Source organism: Bombina bombina, chromosome 2, assembly GCF_027579735.1.
Source record: "Bombina bombina isolate aBomBom1 chromosome 2, aBomBom1.pri, whole genome shotgun sequence".
Lineage (NCBI taxonomy): Eukaryota > Metazoa > Chordata > Amphibia > Anura > Bombinatoridae > Bombina > Bombina bombina.
This window is the reverse complement of record NC_069500.1, coordinates 738248568-738269651: the sequence shown is the minus strand read 5'-3', so window position 1 is coordinate 738269651 and position 21084 is coordinate 738248568.

The window sequence follows — 21084 nt, the reverse complement described above, 5'->3', positions numbered from 1 at the left end:
ATGCCCTTTTAAGGGGAATGTCCATACAAATGCCCTTTTCAGGGAAATGGGTAGATTAGGTTTTACTTTATTTTTATTTTGTAGGTTTGGGGGTGGGGGTTGTATACTGTTTGGGGGTGCCCTACAAAAGGCCCTTTTAATGGCCCTTGGTAGTTTATTCTAGATTAGGCTTTTTATTTTGGAGTGTGGTTTTTTTTTTGTTTTTTTTTAAATCTTTTATTTAAATACAACAGCGAAAAAAGAAATTTAAGTGACAGAAACCCATCAGGTAATAGATATAATGAACAAAACAAGAAAAACACAAACATTTTCCCAAGCCCTCAGGTAAATCAAAATTCATAATGTATAGAATTATGGTTCAAACCACAATCTGTCATCACAGGCCTATACAGAGCAATATTGATTGATTATCATTAACAAATTAAGCAACATGAATATGCCAGTTCCTACAATACTAAAAGAGCTGTTGTATTTTTTTCAAACTTATGTGTTCCATAAAACAAAAAAAACAAACACAAAAAAAATAAAACAAAAACTAAGCAAAACAGAACAAAGTATAACTTAGCAAAATAAAAAAACACAAAACAAAACAACAGGAAACAGAGAAAAGAAAAAAAAATTGCATGGAGACGGCAGGTTACCACAGGCCCAACAAAACCAAATCTGAGTTTCTAAATGGGTAAATTAGATAGTCTATTTCATTAGGAGGAAGGACTTTAATAAAGACAGACCATTTCATAAAAAACTCCCTTATGTCCTGATCATCATTTAAGTTAGTATCGAACTGTTCTGAGATACATTCACCTAGATTACGAGTTTTAAAAAGCAGTGTTGGCCGGTCCCAACGATGCTTTTTAACGCCCGCTGGTATTATGACCAGACTTGGAAATACTGCAAATCCACTTACGTAAATTGGGTATCCTGTTTTTTCAATGGGACTTGCATAGCGCCGGTATTATGAGTCTGCCAAAAAGTGAGCGGTACACCCTCTCCTGTCAACACTGGTACCTATTTTAAAGTCAGTAGTTAAGAGTTTTACACTACAACGCCGTAGCATAAAACTCTTAACTAAAGTGCTAAAAAGTACACTAACACCCATAAACTACCTATTAACCCCTAAACCGAGGCCCTCCCACATCGCAAACACTAAAATAAATTTTTTAACCCCTAATCTGCCGAACCGGACATCGCCGCCACTATAATAAATATATTAACCCCTAAACCGCCGCACTCCCGCCTCGCAAACATTAGTTAAATATTATTAACCCCTAATCTGCCATCCCTAACATCGCCGACGCCTACCTACATTTATTAACCCCTAATCTGCCGCCCCCAATGTCGCCGTCACTATACTAAAGTTATTAACCCCTAAATCTAAGTCTAACCCTAACCCCCCGAACTTAAATATAATTTAAATAAATCTAAATAAAATAACTATCATTAACTAAATTATTCCTATTTAAAACTAAATATTTACCTGTAAAATAAACCTTAAGCAAGCTACAATATAACTAATAGTTACATTGTAGCTAGTTTAGGGTTTATTTTTATTTTACAGGCAAGTTTGTATTTATTTTAACTAGGTAGAATAGTTATTAAATAGTTATTAACTATTTAATAAACTACCTAGCTAAAATAAAGACAAATTTACCTGTAAAATAAAACCTAACCTAAGTTACACTAACACCTAACACTACACTATAATTAAATTAATTCCCTAAATTATATACAAATAAATACAATTAAATCAAATTAGCTTAAGTACAAAACCCCCCCACTAAATTACAGAAAATAATAAACAAATTGCAAGATTTTTAAACTAATTACACCTAATCTAATCCCCCTAACAAAATAAAAAAGCCCCCCCCAAATAAAAAAAAGCCCTATCTTACACTAATTACAAATAGCCCTTAAAAGGGCCTTTTGTGGGGTATTGCCCCAAAGTAATCAGCTCTTTTGCTTGTAAAAAAAATTATAAAGCCCCCCCAACATTAAAACCCACCACCCACACAACCAACCCTACTCTAAAACCCACCCAATACCCCCTTAAAAAAACCTAACACTAACACCTTGAAGATCACCTTACCGGAAGAAGTCTTCATCCAACCGGGCCGAAGTCCTCAACGAAGCCGGGAGAAGTCTTCATCCAAGCCGGGCGAAGTGGTCCTCCAGACGGGCAGAAGTCTTCATCCAGACGACATCTTCTATCTTCATCCATCTGGCACGGAGCGGGTCCATCTTCAAGACATCCGACGTGGAGCATCCTTTTCTTTCCACGGCGACTGAAGATTGAAGGTACCTTTAAGTGACGTCATCCAAGATGGCGTCCCTTCAATTCCGATTGGCTGATAGAATTCTATCAGCCAATCGGAATTAAGGTAGAAAAAATCCTATTGGCTGATGCAATCAGCCAATAGGATTGAGCTGGCATTCTATTGGCTGATTGGAACAGGATGCTCTGTGTCGGATGTCTTGAAGATGGACCCGCTCCGCGCTGGATGGATGAAGATGCCGTCTGGATGAAGACTTCTGCCCGTCTGGAGGACCACTTCTGCCCGTCTGGAGGACCACTTCTGCCCGTCTGGAGGACCATTTTTGCCGGATTCATTGAGGACTTCGGCCCGGTTGGATGAAGACTTCTCCCGGTAAGGTGATCTTCAAGGGGTTAGTGTTAGGTTTTTTTAAGGGGGTATTGGGTGGGTTTTAGAGTAGGGTTGCTTGTGTGGGTGGTGGGTTTTAATGTTGGGGGCGATTTGTAAAAAATGTTTACAGGTAAAAGAGCTGATTACTTTGGGGCAATGCCCCGCAAAAGGCCCTTGTATTTTTTTTATTATTTTCTATAATTTAGTGTTTGTTTTTGTACTTTAGCTAATTTTGTTTAATTGTATTTAATTTAGGGAATTAATTTAATTATAGTGTAGTGTTAGGTGTTAGTGTAACTTAGGTTAAGTTTTATTTTACAGGTAAATTTGTCTTTATTTTAGCTAGGTAGTTTATTAAATAGTTAATAACTATTTAGTAACTATTTTACCTAGTTAAAATAAATAGAAACTTGCCTGTAAAATAAAAATAAACCCTAAGCTAGCTACAATGTAATTATTAGTTATATTGTAGCTAGCTTAGGGTTTATTTTACAGGTAAGTATTTAGTTTTAAATAGGAATAATTGAGTTAATTATAGTAATTTTATTTAGATTTATTTAAATCATATTTAAGTTAGGGGGGTTAGGGTTAGACTTAGGTTTAGGGGTTAATATGTTTATTATAGTGGCGGCAACGTTGGGGGCGGCAGATTAGGGGTTAATAAGTGTAGGTAGGTTGCGTTGACATTTGGGGCGGCAGATTAGGGGTTAATAAATATAATGTAGGTGTCAGCGATGTTGGGGGCAGCAGATTAGGGGTTCATATGTATAATGTAGGTGTCGGCGGTGTCTGGAGCGGCAGATTAGGGGTTAAAAATATAATGTAGGTATCGGCGATGTCGGGGGCGGCAGATTAGGGGTTAATAAGTGTTACACCAGCTCACCGCTGACTTAAGCAGCGCTGGTATTGGAGTGCGGTAATGAGCAAACTTTTGTTTAACGCTCACTTCTTGTCTTTTAACGCCGGGTTTGTAAAAACCCGTAATATCAGAGCTGCATGTAAGTGAGCGGTGAGCATAAACTGCTCATTAGCACCGCATAGCCTCTAACGCAAAACTCGTAATCTAGCTAATTGTTTCATCAGACAGTTCTTAATTTCTGGTATACTGGGGGTCGCTCTCCCTTTCCATTTTAAAAAAACTTAAATATCTAGCAGCTAATATAATCAAATTAACAATTATGTTGTTAACCTGCTGATTCCCTGCCTCAGTCCAGAGAAACACTATATTTATCAATGTCAGAGTCAGAGTGGAGATTCCCAGTGTCTTATTAAGCCAGTACTATTATTTAAGACAGAAGTTTCTGATTTTTGGACAGTCCCATAGCATATGCACAATGTTCGCTGATACAAGCGAACATTTAGGACAAGTGTTAAAATTGGCATTCCCACATTTAAAGCCTTTATCCGGCGTAAAATAAGTCATAAGAAGTAATTTGATGTGTGATTCTCTCCAAGTAGAAGAGAGAGTAACTTGCATAATTTCTTGAATTGATGATTGGGGAAGCCTGGAATCTAGGGAGCTTTGTAGTGTTGCTGCAGCCCATTTGGATGAAATCTTTTCCAAATTAAGAGCACCCTTGGAAGAGCTCAGAGATTGGTAGCAAAAGGAGATAGACAAATGCCCGTTCTTAACTAGGACAAGCCAGTTCTCAATACTCCCCAGAGACCAATTCCAGACAAAATATTAATTTTGCGCATAGTGTCTTGCTTGTAAGTAAGCAAAAAAATCCCTTTGAGGGAGATTTAACTCCCCCCTAAGGAAGTCAAACGTTTTAATACATCTGAGAGACATTGCCAAGACCTAGGTTATTCCACTTTTGAAAAACTGTCGAATGTAGCCCTGCTGGAAATTGGGGGTTACCCATCAGCGGAATGTATTTAGAAACCCTATGCTCTACAGCTACAGAGTTACTAATCCTCCACCATGCCTGTATTGGGTTGTAAATAGTTCTCAATTTTTTCACTTCACAGGGAATTGAGCTAGAGTTACAGTGGATAAACGCCAGAGGAGAAAAAGGATAAATTATACTTTTTTTCCAGCTTGTTATCTGTGACATAATCTCTGGAAAAAATCCAATCTGTTACTGTACGAGCAAGAAAAACCTGGTAATAGAGCCGAAGATCTGGGAGGGCAAGCCCACCATATTTCCTAGGGAGAAAAAGGTTTGGTAGTGAGATTCTAGGTTTTCTGTTTTGCCATATAAAACATCTCAATGCCATATTGAACAGCATATCTTTTCCCTTCAAAATCAATGGAGTATTCTGGAGGATATAAAGAAGTTTAGGGAGAAGAAACATCTTTTATAGGGCTACACACCCTGAGAGAGAAAGTGGGAGGTTTTGCCAATTTTTCAGACTTTCTTTCATTTTGTTTAGCACCGGGAGAATGTTTAGCCTGTACCAGCTGTCAGGATTAGAGGATATTGTAATGCCAAGATACCTGAATGAATCCATAACTAGGTTAAAGGGTAAATTTAACAATGATTCTTTAGTTTGTTTAATCCACGGGAGTTAGGATTTTGCGGTATTAACCCTGTACCCAGAAAAAGATCCAAACTGCTCTATGATTGAAAGGAGCTTCGGAAAGTTAAAACGCGTATTTGTGATGTAGATAAGAATATCATCAGCATAGAGTGCTATTTTAAGCTCCTTTTTCCTATCTTAATGCCTTTGAGTTGCTGTCTAATTAAGATAGCAAGAGGTTCAATGGAGATATCGAAGAGAAGGGGAGAGAGAGGGCATCCCTGCCTTGTCCCTCTTCCTAGCACTATATTATGAGACATAAAACCGTTTACCAACATCTTTGTAGAGGCCTTCCTATAAAGATTATCAACAAAACGATGTAGAGAGAATAATAAGTGATCATAGTGCACTGAATCGAAAGCTTTTTCAGCGTCAATATAAATCATTGCTAGATCCGGGGTGTCCTCCCCCCAGGGCCCAATATCTCCATGGTTTTAAAATAATCTATGGTGAGCAAAACTTCCCTTATTTTAGCTGACGAGTTCTGTTTAGACAAGAATCCGGCTTGGTCATTGTGAATAAGATTAGGAAGAAGAGATTGGAGCCGTTGAGCTAAAATAAAGGTGAGTAGTTTATAATCCGTATTCAACAGGGCTATAGGTCTATAGGATTCTTTCTTACCCGGGTCCTTCCCTTGCTTTAATATGAGAGTGGTATAGGAAGCCGCAAAGTTAGACGATGCTGCATTTTCCTGATTGTATATCATTAAAGAGCGTAGTTAAGTAAGGTACAATTAAAGGATATAGTATTTTATAAAATTCATTGGGGAGAGCATCCGGGGCTGGGGCTTTGTTTAAAGAAAGAGCCTGAATTGCGCTAGACACTTCAAATTCGGAAATGGGAGAGTTGAGAGTTTTGGCTTAGTTGGGTGATAAGGTCGGATGGAAGATTTTACTCCAGAACTCCGCACACTCGAGGTTATTTGAGGTCCCGAGAGAGTATAGGTCCTAGTAATAATCTGAGAAGGCTTTCAGAAGCTCTTCTGCTGTCTTTAGAGTTTTACCTTCACTTTGAAGGGAGTCAATCAGAGGTGAACCTTTATCTCTATTAACTAAGTTTGCAAGGAGTTTCTCTGTTCTGTTTCCATACCTATATAACTTAGCCTGAAATCTTAGATCTTTCTGGGTAGTCCTGTAAAGAAGAAACAAACCTCTTTCTCCTAATGCACGAGTATATCTTGTCAAATTCTCTGGTATTTTCTCCAATAAATAACGGTTATACAAATTAGATACTGATCTCAGGACTTCTCTTTCCCTTAATTTAAGTTTCTTTGTTCTATTAATGCTGTAGGCTAATATCTCCCCTCTGAGAACTGCTTTTGCAGTTTCCCAGAAAATAGCAACTCCTCCTTTCTCCCTCACACTAGGGGAGAAAATTACTTCCTTAACCCAGGAGCATTTGAGCTTAAGGACTTCATCAGACTTTAGATGGGTTTCCTGTAAAAAAGCAATGTCAGTGTTAATTTTCCTCAGATAGGATATTATTGTTTTACGTTTAACGCCCTATGTGATGCCTCCAATATTCCAGGAGGTCAGTTTAAATCTACCTGCTGTGTCCATCATCTACCAGGAATGAAGGGAAGAGGAAAGAAAAGAAAAAAAAAAACACAACAGACATCCCAAACTAGCTAACCCCCCTATTTCCCTCTGCCAAAGGGACCCGGCCAACATTAGTCTAAAGCTTGGAAGATACCAAAGTTTACTATCTAGCTCCATTATCAGGCCGAAGGATATGTCTCAACATAGAATTTTTCTGCATCTTTAGCAGAATCAAAAAAATTTGTGTGGTTGTCTACCGTTAGCTTCAGCCTAGCTGGATAGAGTAGGGTAGCTCGGACACCCTGGTTTATTAATTCTGTGCAAACTGGAGCTAATTCTCTCCTCTTTGTGGCAGTCTCTGCAGAGAAATCCTGAAAAAGCATAATTTTTGTGTCTCCAAGAAATACGGGCTGATTCTTGCGAAAAAAATGCAATAACATAACTTTATCTTGAAAATGTAACACCTTGGCTATGATTGGCCTAGATCAACAACAGTGAAGAACCCCAACCAGATCAGAGGAGACAAAATAAGCTGTGGAGTACCATAATTCGCTTCCAATATTTATATTAAAAACCTCAGTATGCATACAGCGGTATGGGATAGGGGAAAAAGAAAGGACTTCTCATTTTCTCTCTCTTCCCCCCCTATGTAGATGTAGAGGAAATAACACTTTCCTTTAAGGGATCCTTATACCAATGAGCCCACCAAAAAAAAAAAAAAAGGTAGAATAATATGTCTAGGGTAAGCTTGTTAGTTTTAAGGGTGACAATTCTGGGAGGCCCTTACCTTTAAAAAATAAAATAAACTGAGAAATACATTGTTCTTAGGTAACCTTAGGACCCCCAGATACATTTACAGAAATAAAGTCAAATAGCTTGTACTATAATCAACGTGAAGGAATTATAATTTTCTCATATCCCACAGCATGATTTTTTATGTACCAAATAGTTATTAACAAATCTTAGTTATATGAAAAACAAATAGTATAGTATGGGGATATTAAAAAAAAAAAAAAAAAAATGCTATTTTTTTATTTTTTTTTACAAAACCATGGCTATGGTACATGTTTGTGTAAAAAATAAAGACATAAAAAAGAAAGTTGCTGTTCTAAGCAATATAGGAGTATTTTTAGACTTCAGTTCTTAGGCCAGTTTAATGTAAAGATCCTGCACTTCAATCCCACACAGAAGACACAACTGCTTCAGGAGCCATGTGAAAAACCTGAAACTCATGAATATGGGATTAGTTCAGGGAGTTAAGTCAAGAAGGCAAAGGATTCACTAGATAGTGTATAACCAAGGAGTGTAAATCTCTCACTGCTCAGGATGGATCCTAGGAAAAACTCCTCAATAACCAGGGCCAAACTGATGAACCAGCCCCAGGGCACGTAAACAGCAAGCCAAGAACCCAGGGTCTGTTTTAAAAAAAAAAAAAACTCTGCTGTGAGAGCGTCAGTGGTAACGGACCAAGAGCCCCCTCACGCAGGACCGGTGGGAGGGGGAAAATAGCCAGATCCGGACAGCGATGTCGTCCCGATGCAGACACCTTTCAGTACTCACAGAAATCAGTAGTGAAGCATCAAGTACCGACAGGATCCAAGCAGCAAAGGAGCCCTCTAACCTCAAATCAGTATTGAGTGAAGAACATCAGGGCAACAGACAGCGCCAACACACCCCTCTCTCAGCACCGGTGGGAAGGGTGATAGAACAGAAAGGCAGCAGCTTGGTCCAAGGCAGAAGCCCAGCAGAATGAAAAAGTAAGGTAAACCACCCTTCACGCAACAGCAGTGAGGGGGACGAAGTAGAGAGCTGGGTAGCAGCTGTAGAATTAGCTTAAGTAAGCCTATAGAATTGGCCCGAAAATGGTTAATAATCACTCGCAGGTCACTTCTAGAGCAGGCAGTTAGTAGCCTCTATCATACAATACCCCTAGATAGGAGGAGGCAGGTCGTCAAGGCAGCAGCCCGGTCCGTGGGAACACTTCGGCTATTAAAGCACACTGCAAGGCAGCCGGGAGGACAGGGATTTGCCCCCCCTCACGCAGGACCCGTGGGAGGGGGGGGGGAAACGCCAGCTGGAGTCATTAAACAATGTGGTTATATAAATAAGTACCAAACTTAGTGGCCGATAATGGAGAAAAGCAAAGTGGAAGCCAGTACCTTTAGCTGCTACAGCATGTAGCTCAGTGCGATGTAGTAGCACTGCAGGAGCACCGGTAGCTGTGTGAAGTATGCTAAGCAAGCCTCCCAAGGTCTAGGGATTTTCGGCGCAAGGGTTCTCCGCCAGCAGCTCGCAGGGAACTACAGAGCAAGTGTTTTGTGTGACCTTGCGCACACGGTCCTCCCCTGGACATTTTTTTTTCTTCCAATCAGCCAATAGAATGCAAGCTCAATCCTATTGGCTGATTGGATCAGCCAATAGGATTGAAGCTCAATCCTATTGGCTGATTGGATCAGCCAATAGCATTTTTTACCCTTTAATTCTGATTGGCTGATAGAATTCTATCAGCCAATCGGAATTCAAGGGACGCCATCTTGGATGATGTCCCTTAAAGGGAACCTTCAGTGTACAACTGGGACCGTATGAAGGGGATGCTCCGCGCCGGATGTCTTGAAGATGGAGCCGCTCCGCGTCGGAAGGATGAAGATAGAAGATGCCGTCTGGATGAAGACTTCTGCCTGCCTGGAGAATGACTTCTTGCCGCTTGGATGAAGACTTCTCCCGGCTTCGTTGAGGACTTCTTGCCGCTTGCATGAAGACTTCTCTCGGCTGGATGAGGATGGATGTCCGGTCTTCCAAAACTGTAAGTGGATCTTCGGGGGTTAGTGTTAGGTTTTATTAAGGGTTTATTGGGTGGGTTTTATTTTTAGCTTAGGGTTTGGGCTATGTAAAAGAGCTAAATGCCCTTTTAAGGGCAATGCCCATCCCAATGCCCTTTTCAAGGCAACAGGGAGCTTAGGTTTATTTAGATAGGATTTTAATTGGGGTGTTAGTTGTGTGGGTGGTGGGTTTTACTGTTGGGGGGTTGTTTGTATTTTTATTTGCCAGGTAAAAGATCTGATTTCTTTGGGGCAATGCCCCGCAAAAAGGCCCTTTTAAGGGCTATTGGCAGTTTAGTTTAGTCTAGGGGTTTTATTATTTTGGGGGGCTTTTTATTTTGATAGGGCTATTAGATTAGGTGTAATTAGTTTAAATATTTGATCATTTCTTTTTTATTTTGTGTAACTTAGTGTTTTTTTTGTAATTTATTTAATTGTATTTCATTAATGTAATTTATTTCATTTTAGTGTAATGTTAGGTTTAACTGTAAGACAGGTTAGGTTTTATTTCACAGGTACATTTGTATTTATTTTTACTAGGTAGTTAGTAAATAGTTAATAACTATTTACTAACTAATCAACCTAGTTAAAATAAATACAAACTTACCTGTGAAATAAAAATAAAACATAAGCTAGATACAATATAACTATTAGTTATATTGTAGCTAGCTTAGGTTTTATTTTACAGGTAAGTATGCATTTAGTTTTAAATAGGAATTATTTAGGTATTAATTGTCATTTTTATTTGGAATTATTTAAATTATGTAAAAGTTAGTGGGTGTTAGGGTTAGGGTTACTTTAGGGTTAGGGTAAGATTTAGGGGTTAATAACTTTAGTATAGTGGCGGCAACATTGGGGGCAGCAGATTAGGGGTTAATAACAGTAATGTAGGTTGCGGTGATGTTAGGGATAGCAGATTAGGGGTTAATAAGTACACCTAAAAGATATATCTCCGCGCTAAAAACAGCCCACAATTTCCTATTTAAATATATTAATAATAATAATAAATAAGTATATTGAGGATATTGAACAAATTCTAATAAAAAATATATATATATACACACACAATCTATATGATAGAATAACAATGTTAGTACATATAATGAAATAAACCAGTTACCAAAATGTCCATAAAAAGGCACAGGAAAAAACGTTTTTCAAGTCCTTAGCGATGATATAGCACAATTACCCAGGTTGATGCAGCTTCTCTTTGGATGATCTTTCTTCTAATCACCCGGATAATGGAACAGCTATAGCAAGGGAGTAGAAAGAAGCGCAAAAAAAACCAAGCTTGAGTAATTTATTAAAGTAAATAAAACAAATAAACATAAAAACTTACACTCAGGTAAGTAGAAATGATCGTCTGGATTACAAAAACATCCGGTGTACAGCGGCACAGGTCAGAGTCCTGCTCAACAAACAAACTGATCCGTCTACGATGGAATAAACAAGCCGGCAAAACCTGACTCGGCGTCTGACGTCAGTGTGGAGCTGGATTGGAGCGTCCCCCTCTGATGGATCCTTTCTCTGGCCTTACAGTCATACAGCAGGTAAAAGCAAAATAGTCCCAAAGAGCAATATCCCTACGCGTTTCGGTCGGATCTCGGCCAAACTTTTTCAAGAGTGATACAAATGTTCAGTTCAAACAGACTCTGTTCTCTTTGAACTGAACATTTGTATCACCCTTGAAAAAGTTCGGCCAAGATCCGAACGAAACACGTAGGGATATTGCTCTTTGGGACTATTTTGCTATCACCTGCTGTATGACTGTAAGGCCAGAGAAAGGATCCATCAGAGGGGGACGCTCCAATCCAGCTCCACTCTGACGTCAGACGCCGAGTCAGGTTTTGCCGGCTTGTTTATTCCATCGTAGACGGATCAGTTTGTTTGTTGAGCAGGACTCTGACCTGTGCCGCTGTACACCGGATGTTTTTGTAATCCAGACGATCATTTCTACTTACCTGAGTGTAAGTTTTTATGTTTATTTGTTTTATTTACTTTAATAAATTACTCAAGCTTGGTTCTTTTTGCGCTTCTTTCTACTCCCTTGCTATAGGGGTTAATAAGTGTATGTAGGTGGTGACGACATTGGGGCAGCAGATTAGGGGTTAAAAAATATTTAACTAGCGTTTGCGATGCAGGAGTACAGCGGTTTAGGGGTTAATATGTTTATTATAGTGGCGGCTATGTCCGTAACGGCAGATTAGGGGTTAATAATTTTATTTTAGTGTTTACGATGCGGGAGGGCCTCGGTTTTGTGGTTAATAGGTAGTTTATGTGTGTTAGTGTTCTTTGTAACACTTAAGTTATGAGTTTTATGGTACAGCTTTGTTGCATATAACTCATAACTACTGACTTTCAGGTGGCGGTACAGATCTTGTAGTAACTTATAGGCTGTTTTGCTCACTTTTTGGCCAGACAGGCAAACTCTTAATGCCGGCGCTATGGAAGTCCCTTTGAAAAAGAAGTTTTTGAAAGGTGCGGTAGTTACGTTGCGTTTCGGCCAAAAAGGTGTGCGGTACACCTATACCTACAAGACTCTTAATAGCTGCGGTAGTGAAAAAGCAGCAGTGTGAAGCTTTTTCACTCATAACGCACAACTCGTAATCTAGCTGATGGTGTGTTCCCAAACAGAAGGCAGGCAAGCATACAAGGCCAGTCTATGCATTTCATGCCCCCTAGTGGCACTTATTCATAGACTAGTCATGTGTAGCAGAGTACGGTAATTTATATCAAAGGTACAAACCAGTTAACTCTTGCCACACCAGGTAAAATTAAAACACAAACTAAGTGAGAATTAAAAACAATCTTAAAGCATTATAATGACAGTGCTGAGGTGACATAATGCATTCTCTATATAAATATCCATATATGGATAATTTTGTCATATAAATTCAAATTGTAAATATTTAGACTATTTTTATATATTGGACTACTTGTTATATTCATTAGACCACATCATGGAAAATTATACAAGATACAAGTGACATATATTAAGTTAAGGAACAAGTACATTGGGCCGTATTAGTGGATAAAAAGACGATTGTTCAAACCAGCTAGAAATGTATAATATTTTATCATATTTTGTTACTACTAATTAAATGTTGGAATGTTTGAACATAAACTTACATAGGCATAGTACATAAGCAGAGTACAACATATTTAGGAAACAATGGTATCAGATACAATTCCTGACAGATTAATTCCCAGTGGAATTCTGGTTTTTAGTTTTAAAATCCAAAATAATTCTTTTTTATCAAGGATTTTGTTCTTATTACCCCCTCTCAAGGGTACTCTAGCTAAGTCTATAATTTGTACAGATATATCAGCCTTATTCGTAAAATGTATTCCATTGAAATGGCTTGCTACGGCTGATTCTTTTACGTAATTTTTCACATCTCTAATGTGTTCACCTACTCTTTTTCTCAGCTCTCTAGAAGTTGGACCTATGTATTGACTATGGCAAAGATTACAGGTCAACATATAGACCACCCATTGGGTACCACAATTTGCGTAAAACTGGATCTCAAACTTTTGATTCGTGATACTGGATCTAAAAGAATCACCCTTTAAGATGGTAATGCAAGTATTGCAGTTTTTACTGCCACATCTAAAATTGCCTTTGTGTTTAAGCCATGTAGATTCTGAGGAAAAAGTATTGTTTTTAACCATACTGGGAGATAAGGACTGAGCTACGGTTCTTGGTTTTTGTAGAGACAAATTTGCAATCTTTGACAATTGGTTTTAAGATCTCATCGCCTAACAGTAGATGCATGTGCTTTTTGAGTATTTTAACAACCATGTTTTTAGGTGTCTCAATAAACGGATGTTTTATTTTTCTACACTAACTGAGTAGTGCCTGCATTTCCTTGCTTCTCTGTACTACATACGGCCTGATCTGCCGTTTTGCTAAGGCACCTTGATAGCAGAGTCTTTTTTCAATGAGGAGTTAATTTTCCTCGGTTGCACAGACCAGTGGTTGGACCGTGTTCCGGATACCCCTCTTACGCGTTAATAACATAATGTAGGTGTCGGCGATGTCGGGGACAGCAGATTAGGGGTGTTTAGACTTGGGGTTTATATTAGGGTGTTAGGTTTAAACGTTATTTCTTTCCCCTATAGAAATCAATGGGGCTGCGTTACAGAGCTTTTCTTTCCGCGACCACAGGTGCTTTTTTCTGACCCACTCTCCCCATTGATGTCTATGGGGAAGCGTGCACAAGCATGTCAAAACAGCCCTTGGATTGTGTGCGGTATGGAGCTCAACGCAACCATATCGCACGCACAAGCCGGCTGTTTGAAAACTTGTAATGGCTGCACTATAGAGGGTTAAATAACGCAACTTTGGTTGGGTTCGTTAATTTCCCTATAGCACGCATAACTCGTAATCTAGGTGAATGTTAATATGTAAGTTAACTTTTGATTACACAATTTAATGTGATTAGTTTCAAACTATGTATTTATAGATTTCTTTCATGTAATTGGCAAGAGTCCATGAGCTAGTGACATATGGGATATAAAATCCTACCAGGAGGGGCAAAGTTTCCCAAACCTCAAAATGCCTATAAATACACCCCTCACCACACCCACAATTCAGTTTTACAAACGTTGCCTCCTATGGAGGTGGTGAAGTAAGTTTGTGCTAAGATTTCTACGTTGATAGCGCTTCTCAGCATTGTTGAAGCCTGATTCCTCTCAGAGTACAGCGAATGTCAGAGGGACGTGAAGGGAGTATCACTTATTTGAATACGATGATTTCCCTAACGGGGGTCTATTTCATAGGTTCTCTGTTATCGGTCGTAGAGATTCATCTAATACCTCCCTTTTCAGATCGACGATGTACTCTCAATTTACCATTACCTCTACTAATAACTGTTTTAGTACTGGTTTGGCTATCTGCTATATGTGGATGGGTGTCTTTTGGTAAGTATGTTTTCATTACTTAAGACACTCTCAGCTATGGTTTGGCACTTTATGCATTTATATAAAGTTCTAAATATATGTATTGTACTTATATTTGCCATGAGTCATATTTGGGAATGTAAACATTTTTAAGAAATTTATTGGGGTTTAGTCTTTTTTTCAATTGACTACTTCTTGTAATTGCGGGTATTAGGCCTGTGGGTGCGTCAAATGCTAAACTTTATTGCATCATTCTTGGTGCGAATTTTTTTTTTGGCACGAACAAGTACGTTTATGACTCAACTTCGTCATTTCCGGCGTCATACGTGACGCCGAGACCTTTCACACGGCGGCGTCATTAGTGACGGAAGTGTGTCATTTCTGGTTATTTTTGGCGCCAAAAAAGACTTTACGTTACGTTGTGCGTCATACTTAGCGCCAAATTTTTTTCATTATTTCAATACCCCTTGTTTGTTTGCCTCTTGCTTTTTGCTTTCAGAGGCCTACGCTATTGCATTTTTTCCCATTCCTGAAACTGTCATATAAGGAAATAGATAATTTTGCTTTATATGTTGTTTTTTCTCTTACATTGTGCAAGATGTCCCAATCTGATCCTGCCTCAGAAGTTTCTGCTGGAACATTGCTGCCTGACATCGTTTCTACCAAAGCTAAGTGCATTTGTTGTAAAGTTGTAGAAATTATTCCACCGTATGTTATTTGTAATAGTTGTCATGATAAACTTTTACATGCAGATAGTGTTTCCATCAGTAATAGTACATTGCCAGTTGCAGTTCCTTCAACTTCTAATGTGCATGATATACCTGTAAATTTTAAAGAATTTGTTTCTGATTCTATTATGAAGGCTTTGTCTGCATTTCCACCTTCTAATAAACGTAAAAGGTCTTTTAAAACTTCTCATATAGCTGATGAAATTTCAAATGACCAACAACATAATAATTCATCCTCTTCTGATGAGGATCTATCTGAAACAGAAGATCCTTCCTCAGACATTGACACTGACAAATCTACTTATTTATTTAAAATAGAGTATATGCGTTCTTTATTAAAAGAAGTGTTAATTACTTTGGATATTGAGGTAACCAGTCCTATTCACGTTCAGTCTAATAAACGTTTAAATGCTGTTTTTAAACCTCCTTTGGTTTCCCCAGGGATTTTTCCCATTCCTGAGGCTATTTCTGATATCATTTCTAGGGAATGGAATAATCCAGGTACTTCTTTTATTTCTTCTTCAAGATTTAATTTTTTTATCCTTTACCAGCAAAATCTATAGAGTTTTGGGAAAAAATCCCCAAAGTTATACTCTTGCTAATTGTACCACTATTCCTATGGAAGATAGCACTTCCTTTAAGGATCCTTTAGATAGGAAGCTTGAATCTTATCTAAGGAAGGCCTATTTATATTCAGGTCATCTTCTCCTACCTGCTATTTCTTTGGCTGATGTTGCGGCTGCATCAACTTTCTAGTTGGAAAATTTAGCGCAACACGAATTGGATTCTGACATATCTAGCGTTGTTCGCTTACTGCAACATGCTAATCATTTTATTTTTGATGCCATTTTTGATATTATCAAAATTGATGTTAGATCCATGTCTTTAGCTGTTTTAGCTAGAAGAGTTTTGTGGCTTAAATCTTGGAATGCTGATATGACATCTAAATCTAGATTACTATCTCTTTCTTTCCAAGGTAATAATTTATTTGGTTCTCAGTTGGATTTTATTGTTTCAACTATCACTGGGGAAAAGGAGTTTTTTTGCCTCAGGATAAAAAACCTAAGGGTAAATCTAAGGCTTCTAACCGTTTTCGTTCCTTTCGTCAGAATAAAGAACAAAAACTCAATCCTTCCCCCAAGGAATCTGCTTCCAATTGGAAGCCTTCCTCAAATTGGAATAAATCCAAGCCATTTAGGAAACCAAAGTCAGCCCCTAAATCCGCATGAAGGTGCGGCCCTCATGCCAGCTCAGCTGGTAGGGGGCAGATTAAGGTTTTTCAAGGATTTTTGGATAAAATCTGTCCAAAATCATTGGATTCAGAGCATTGTCTCTCAAGGGTATCGAATAGGATTCAAAGTAAAACCTCCTGTGAGAAGATTTTTTTCTCTCACGCATCCCTGTAAATCCAGTAAAAGCTTAGGCTTTTCTGAAGTGTGTTTCAGATCTGGAGTCTTCGGGGGTAATCATGCCAGTTCCTCCTCAGGAACAAGGTTTGGGGTTTTATTCAAACCTATTCATTGTACCAAAGAAAGAAAATTTATTCAGACCAGTTCTGGATCTAAAAATTTTGAATCGTTATGTAAGAGTACCAACTTTCAAGATGGTAACTATAAGGACTATTCTGCCTTTTGTTCAGCGAGGACATTATATGTCCACAATAGACTTGCAGGATGCATACCTTCATATTCCGATTCATCCAGAACACTTTCAGTTTCTGAGATTCTCTTTTCTTTCATGTAATTAGCAAGAGTCCATGAGCTAGTGACGTATGGGATATACATTCCTACCAGGAGGGGCAAAGTTTCCCAAACCTCAAAAATGCCTACAAATACACCCCTCACCACACCCACCAATCAGTTTTACAAACTTTGCCTCCCATGGAGGTGGTGAAGTAAGTTTGTGCTAGATTCTACGTTGATATGCGCTTCGCAGCAGGCTGGAGCCCGGTTTTCCTCTCAGTGTGCAGTGAATGTCAGAGGGATGTGAAGAGAGTATTGCCTATTTGAATTCAATGATCTCCTTCTACGGGGTCTATTTCATAGGTTCTCTGTTATCGGTCGTAGAGATTCATCTCTTACCTTCCTTTTCAGATCGACGATATACTCTTATATATACCATTACCTCTACTGATTCTCGTTTCAGTACTGTTTTGGCTTTCTACTACATGTAGATGAGTGTCCTGGGGTAAGTAAGTCTTATTTTGTGACACTCTAAGCTATGGTTGGGCACTTTTTTATAAAGTTCTAAATATATGTGTTTAAACATTTATTTGCCTTGATTGAGGATGTTCAACGTTCCTTATTTCAGACAGTCAGTTTCATATTTGGGATAATGCATATGAATAAACCAATTTTTTCTTACCTTAAAATTTGACTTTTTTCCTGTGGGCTGTTAGGCTCGCGGGGGCTGAAAATGCTTCATTTTATTGCGTCATTCTTGGCGCGGACTTTTTTGGCGCAAAAATTTTCTGTGTCATTTCCGGCGTCATACTTGTCGCCGGAAGTTGCGTCATTTTTTTGACGTTTTTGCGCCAAAAGTGTCAGCATTACCGGATGTGGCGTCATTTTTGGCGCCGAAAGCATTTAGGCGCCAATTAATGTGGGCGTCTTTTTTGGCGCTAAATAATAGGGGTGTCATTTTTGTCTCCAGAATATATTAAATTCTCATTGTTTATTTGCTTCTGGTTGCTAGAAGCTGGTTCATTGGCATTTTTTCCCATTCCTGAAACTGTCATTTAAGGAATTTGATCAATTTTGCTTTATATGTTGTTTTTTCTATTACATATTGCAAGATGTCTCAGATTGACCCTGAATCAGAAGCTACTTCTGGAAAATCGCTGCCTGATGCTGGATCTACCAAAGTTAAGTGTATTTGTTGTAAACTTGTGGTAACTGTTTCTCCGGCTGTTGTTTGTGATGAATGTCATGACAAACTTTCTAATGCAGATAATATTTCCTTTAGTAATGTTCCATTACCTGTTGCTGTTCCATCAACATCTAATATTCAGGGTGTTCCTGTTAACATAAGAGATTTTGTTTCTAAATCTATTAAGGCTATGTCTGTTATTCCTCCTTCCAGTAAACGTAAAAGGTCTTTTAAAACTTCTCATGTTTCAGATGACTTTTTAAACGAACATCATCATTCTGATTCTGTTTCTGATACTGATTTTTCTGGTTCAGAAGGTTCTGTTTCAGAGATTGATACTGATAAATCTTCTTATTTATTTAAAATGGAATTTATTCGTTCGTTACTTAAAGAAGTCTTAATTGCATTAGAAATAGAGGAGTCTGGTCCTCTTGATACTAAATCTAAACGTTTGAATACGGTTTTTAAACCCCCTGTAGTTATTCCGGAAGTTTTTCCCGTCCCTGATGCTATTTCTGAAGTAATTTCCAGGGAATGGAATAATCTGGGTAATTCATTTACTCCTAAACGGTTTAAGCAATTATATCCTGTGCCAACTGACAGATTAGAGTTTTGGGACAAAATCCCTAAGGTTGATGGGGCTATCTCTACTCTTGCTAAACGTACTACTATTCCTACGGCAGATAGTACTTCCTTTAAGGATCCTTTAGATAGGAAAATTGAATCCTTTCTAAGAAAAGCTTACTTATGTTCAGGTAATCTTCTTAGACCTGCTATATCTTTGGCGGATGTTGCTGCAGCTTCAACTTTCTGGTTAGAAGCTTTAGCCCAACAAGTAACAGATCATAATACTCATAGCATTGTTAATCTTCTTCAACATGCTAATAACTTTATTTGTGATGCCATCTTTGATATCATTAGGGTTGATGTCAGGTATATGTCTTTAGCTATTTTAGCAAGAAGAGCTTTATGGCTTAAAACTTGGAATGCTGATATGTCTTCTAAGTCAACTTTGCTTTCCCTTTCTTTCCAGGGTAATAAATTGTTTGGTTCACAGTTGGATTCTATTATTTCAACTGTTACTGGGGGGAAAGGAACTTTTTTACCACAGGATAAAAAATCTAAAGGTAAATTTAGGTCCGCTAATCGTTTTCGTTCCTTTAGTCATAATAAGGAACGAAAGCCTGATCCTTCCCCTACAGGAACAGTATCAGTTTGGAAACCATCTCCAGTCTGGAATAAATCCAAGCCCTTTAGAAAGCCAAAGTCAGCTCCCAAGTCCACATGAAGGTGCGGCCCTCATTCCAGCCCAGCTGGTAGGGGGCAGATTACGTTTTTTCAAAGAAATTTGGATCAATTCGATTCACAATCTTTGGATTCAGAAAATTGTTTCACAAGGGTACAGAATAGGCTTCAAGATAATGCCTCCTGCAAGAAGATTTTTTCTTTCCCGTGTCCCAATAAATCCAGTGAAGGCTCAAGCATTTCTGAAATGTGTTTCAGATCTAGAGTTGGCTGGAGTAATTGTGCCAGTTCCAGTTCTGGAACAGGGGCTGGGGTTTTACTCAAATCTCTTCATTGTACCAAAGAAAGAGAATTCCTTCAGACCAGTTCTGGATTTAAAAATATTGAATCGTTATGTAAGGATACCAACATTCAAAATGGTAACTATAAGGACTATTCTGCCTTTTGTTCAGCAAGGGCATTATATGTCCACAATAGATTTACAAGATGCATATCTGCATATTCCGATTCATCCAGATCACTATCAGTTTCTGAGATTCTCTTTCCTAGACAAGCATTACCAGTTTGTGGCTCTGCCGTTTGGCCTAGCAACAGCTCCAAGGATTTTTACAAAGGTTCTCGGTGCCCTTCTATCTGTAATCAGAGAACAGGGTATTGTGGTATTTCCTTATTTGGACGATATCTTGGTACTTGCTCAGTCTTCACTTTTAGCAGAATCTCATACGAATCGACTTGTATCGTTTCTTTGAGAACATGGTTGGAGGATCAATTTACCAAAGAGTTCGTTGATTCCTCAGACAAGGGTAACCTTTTTAGGTTTCCAGATAGATTCAGTGTCCATGACTCTGTCGCTGACGGACAAAAGACGTCTGAAATTGTTTTCAGCTTGTCGAAACCTTCAGTCTCAATCATTCCCTTCGGTAGCCTTATGCATGGAAATTCTAGGTCTTATGACTGCTTGTAATGCTGAACAGCACTTCTAAGTCCAGTTCCTATGTACACAATAATATGTGTATGTTACACCTTGATAATATTAACACTATGGGGAAGTGTTAACTATAGAAACAAGGTGTTTTTATATAAGGACTCCCGGGAAGGGAGAAAATAACATGAACTCTTATAGAGAGTAACGTATATATAAGGTAGGAGATTAGGAATCAAATAAACCAACAGTTCCAATTATCAGAGCTCAGAGTGGTAAAGTCATATGAGAGAATAGCTTTGACCGATTTAAATATCGGAGTTCAGATGAATGTAAATACAGCCCACAAGATTCGCATAAAGCAGAAGAGGTGCGATTCACAAAGTTAAAGATCACAGTGGCAGAACATCTTCAGATAATAATCGGTACCTTGAGTCCAGTAAGCAATTCTACCTCCTAGTGCAGAGCGTGGTGGAGTTGTTGATCCGCTCTGTCTTCGGTAAGCTGAGCTTCCGTTGGCGTGTGACGTCAGAGGTGTAGCAGCGGCGGAATACTGCGGAGTCACAGATCTTGCTGGAGGAGAATCAAATAATAAGTAAGCGTTAAACAGTTCACAGAAAGTGTACAAGTTGGAGACTGAGGTTTATATAATAGGGTCTTGAAAAATATCACAATGGTGCAGACAGACTGAAAACAGGTATTTGAGGCTGTGAGGAGGTTTGGTTAACGATCACTGAAAATGTCCCAATAAGCAGTCAGTCAGAAAAAATGAGCAAACAAAGATTTAGTTGATCCGTAATTTTCAAAGTATGAAGCAAGGTACTAGCTTCAGGAGCTTAAGTATAGGTATCCAACTTAGAGCAGTTAAACAAAATACTAAGCACAGAATGATAGGTG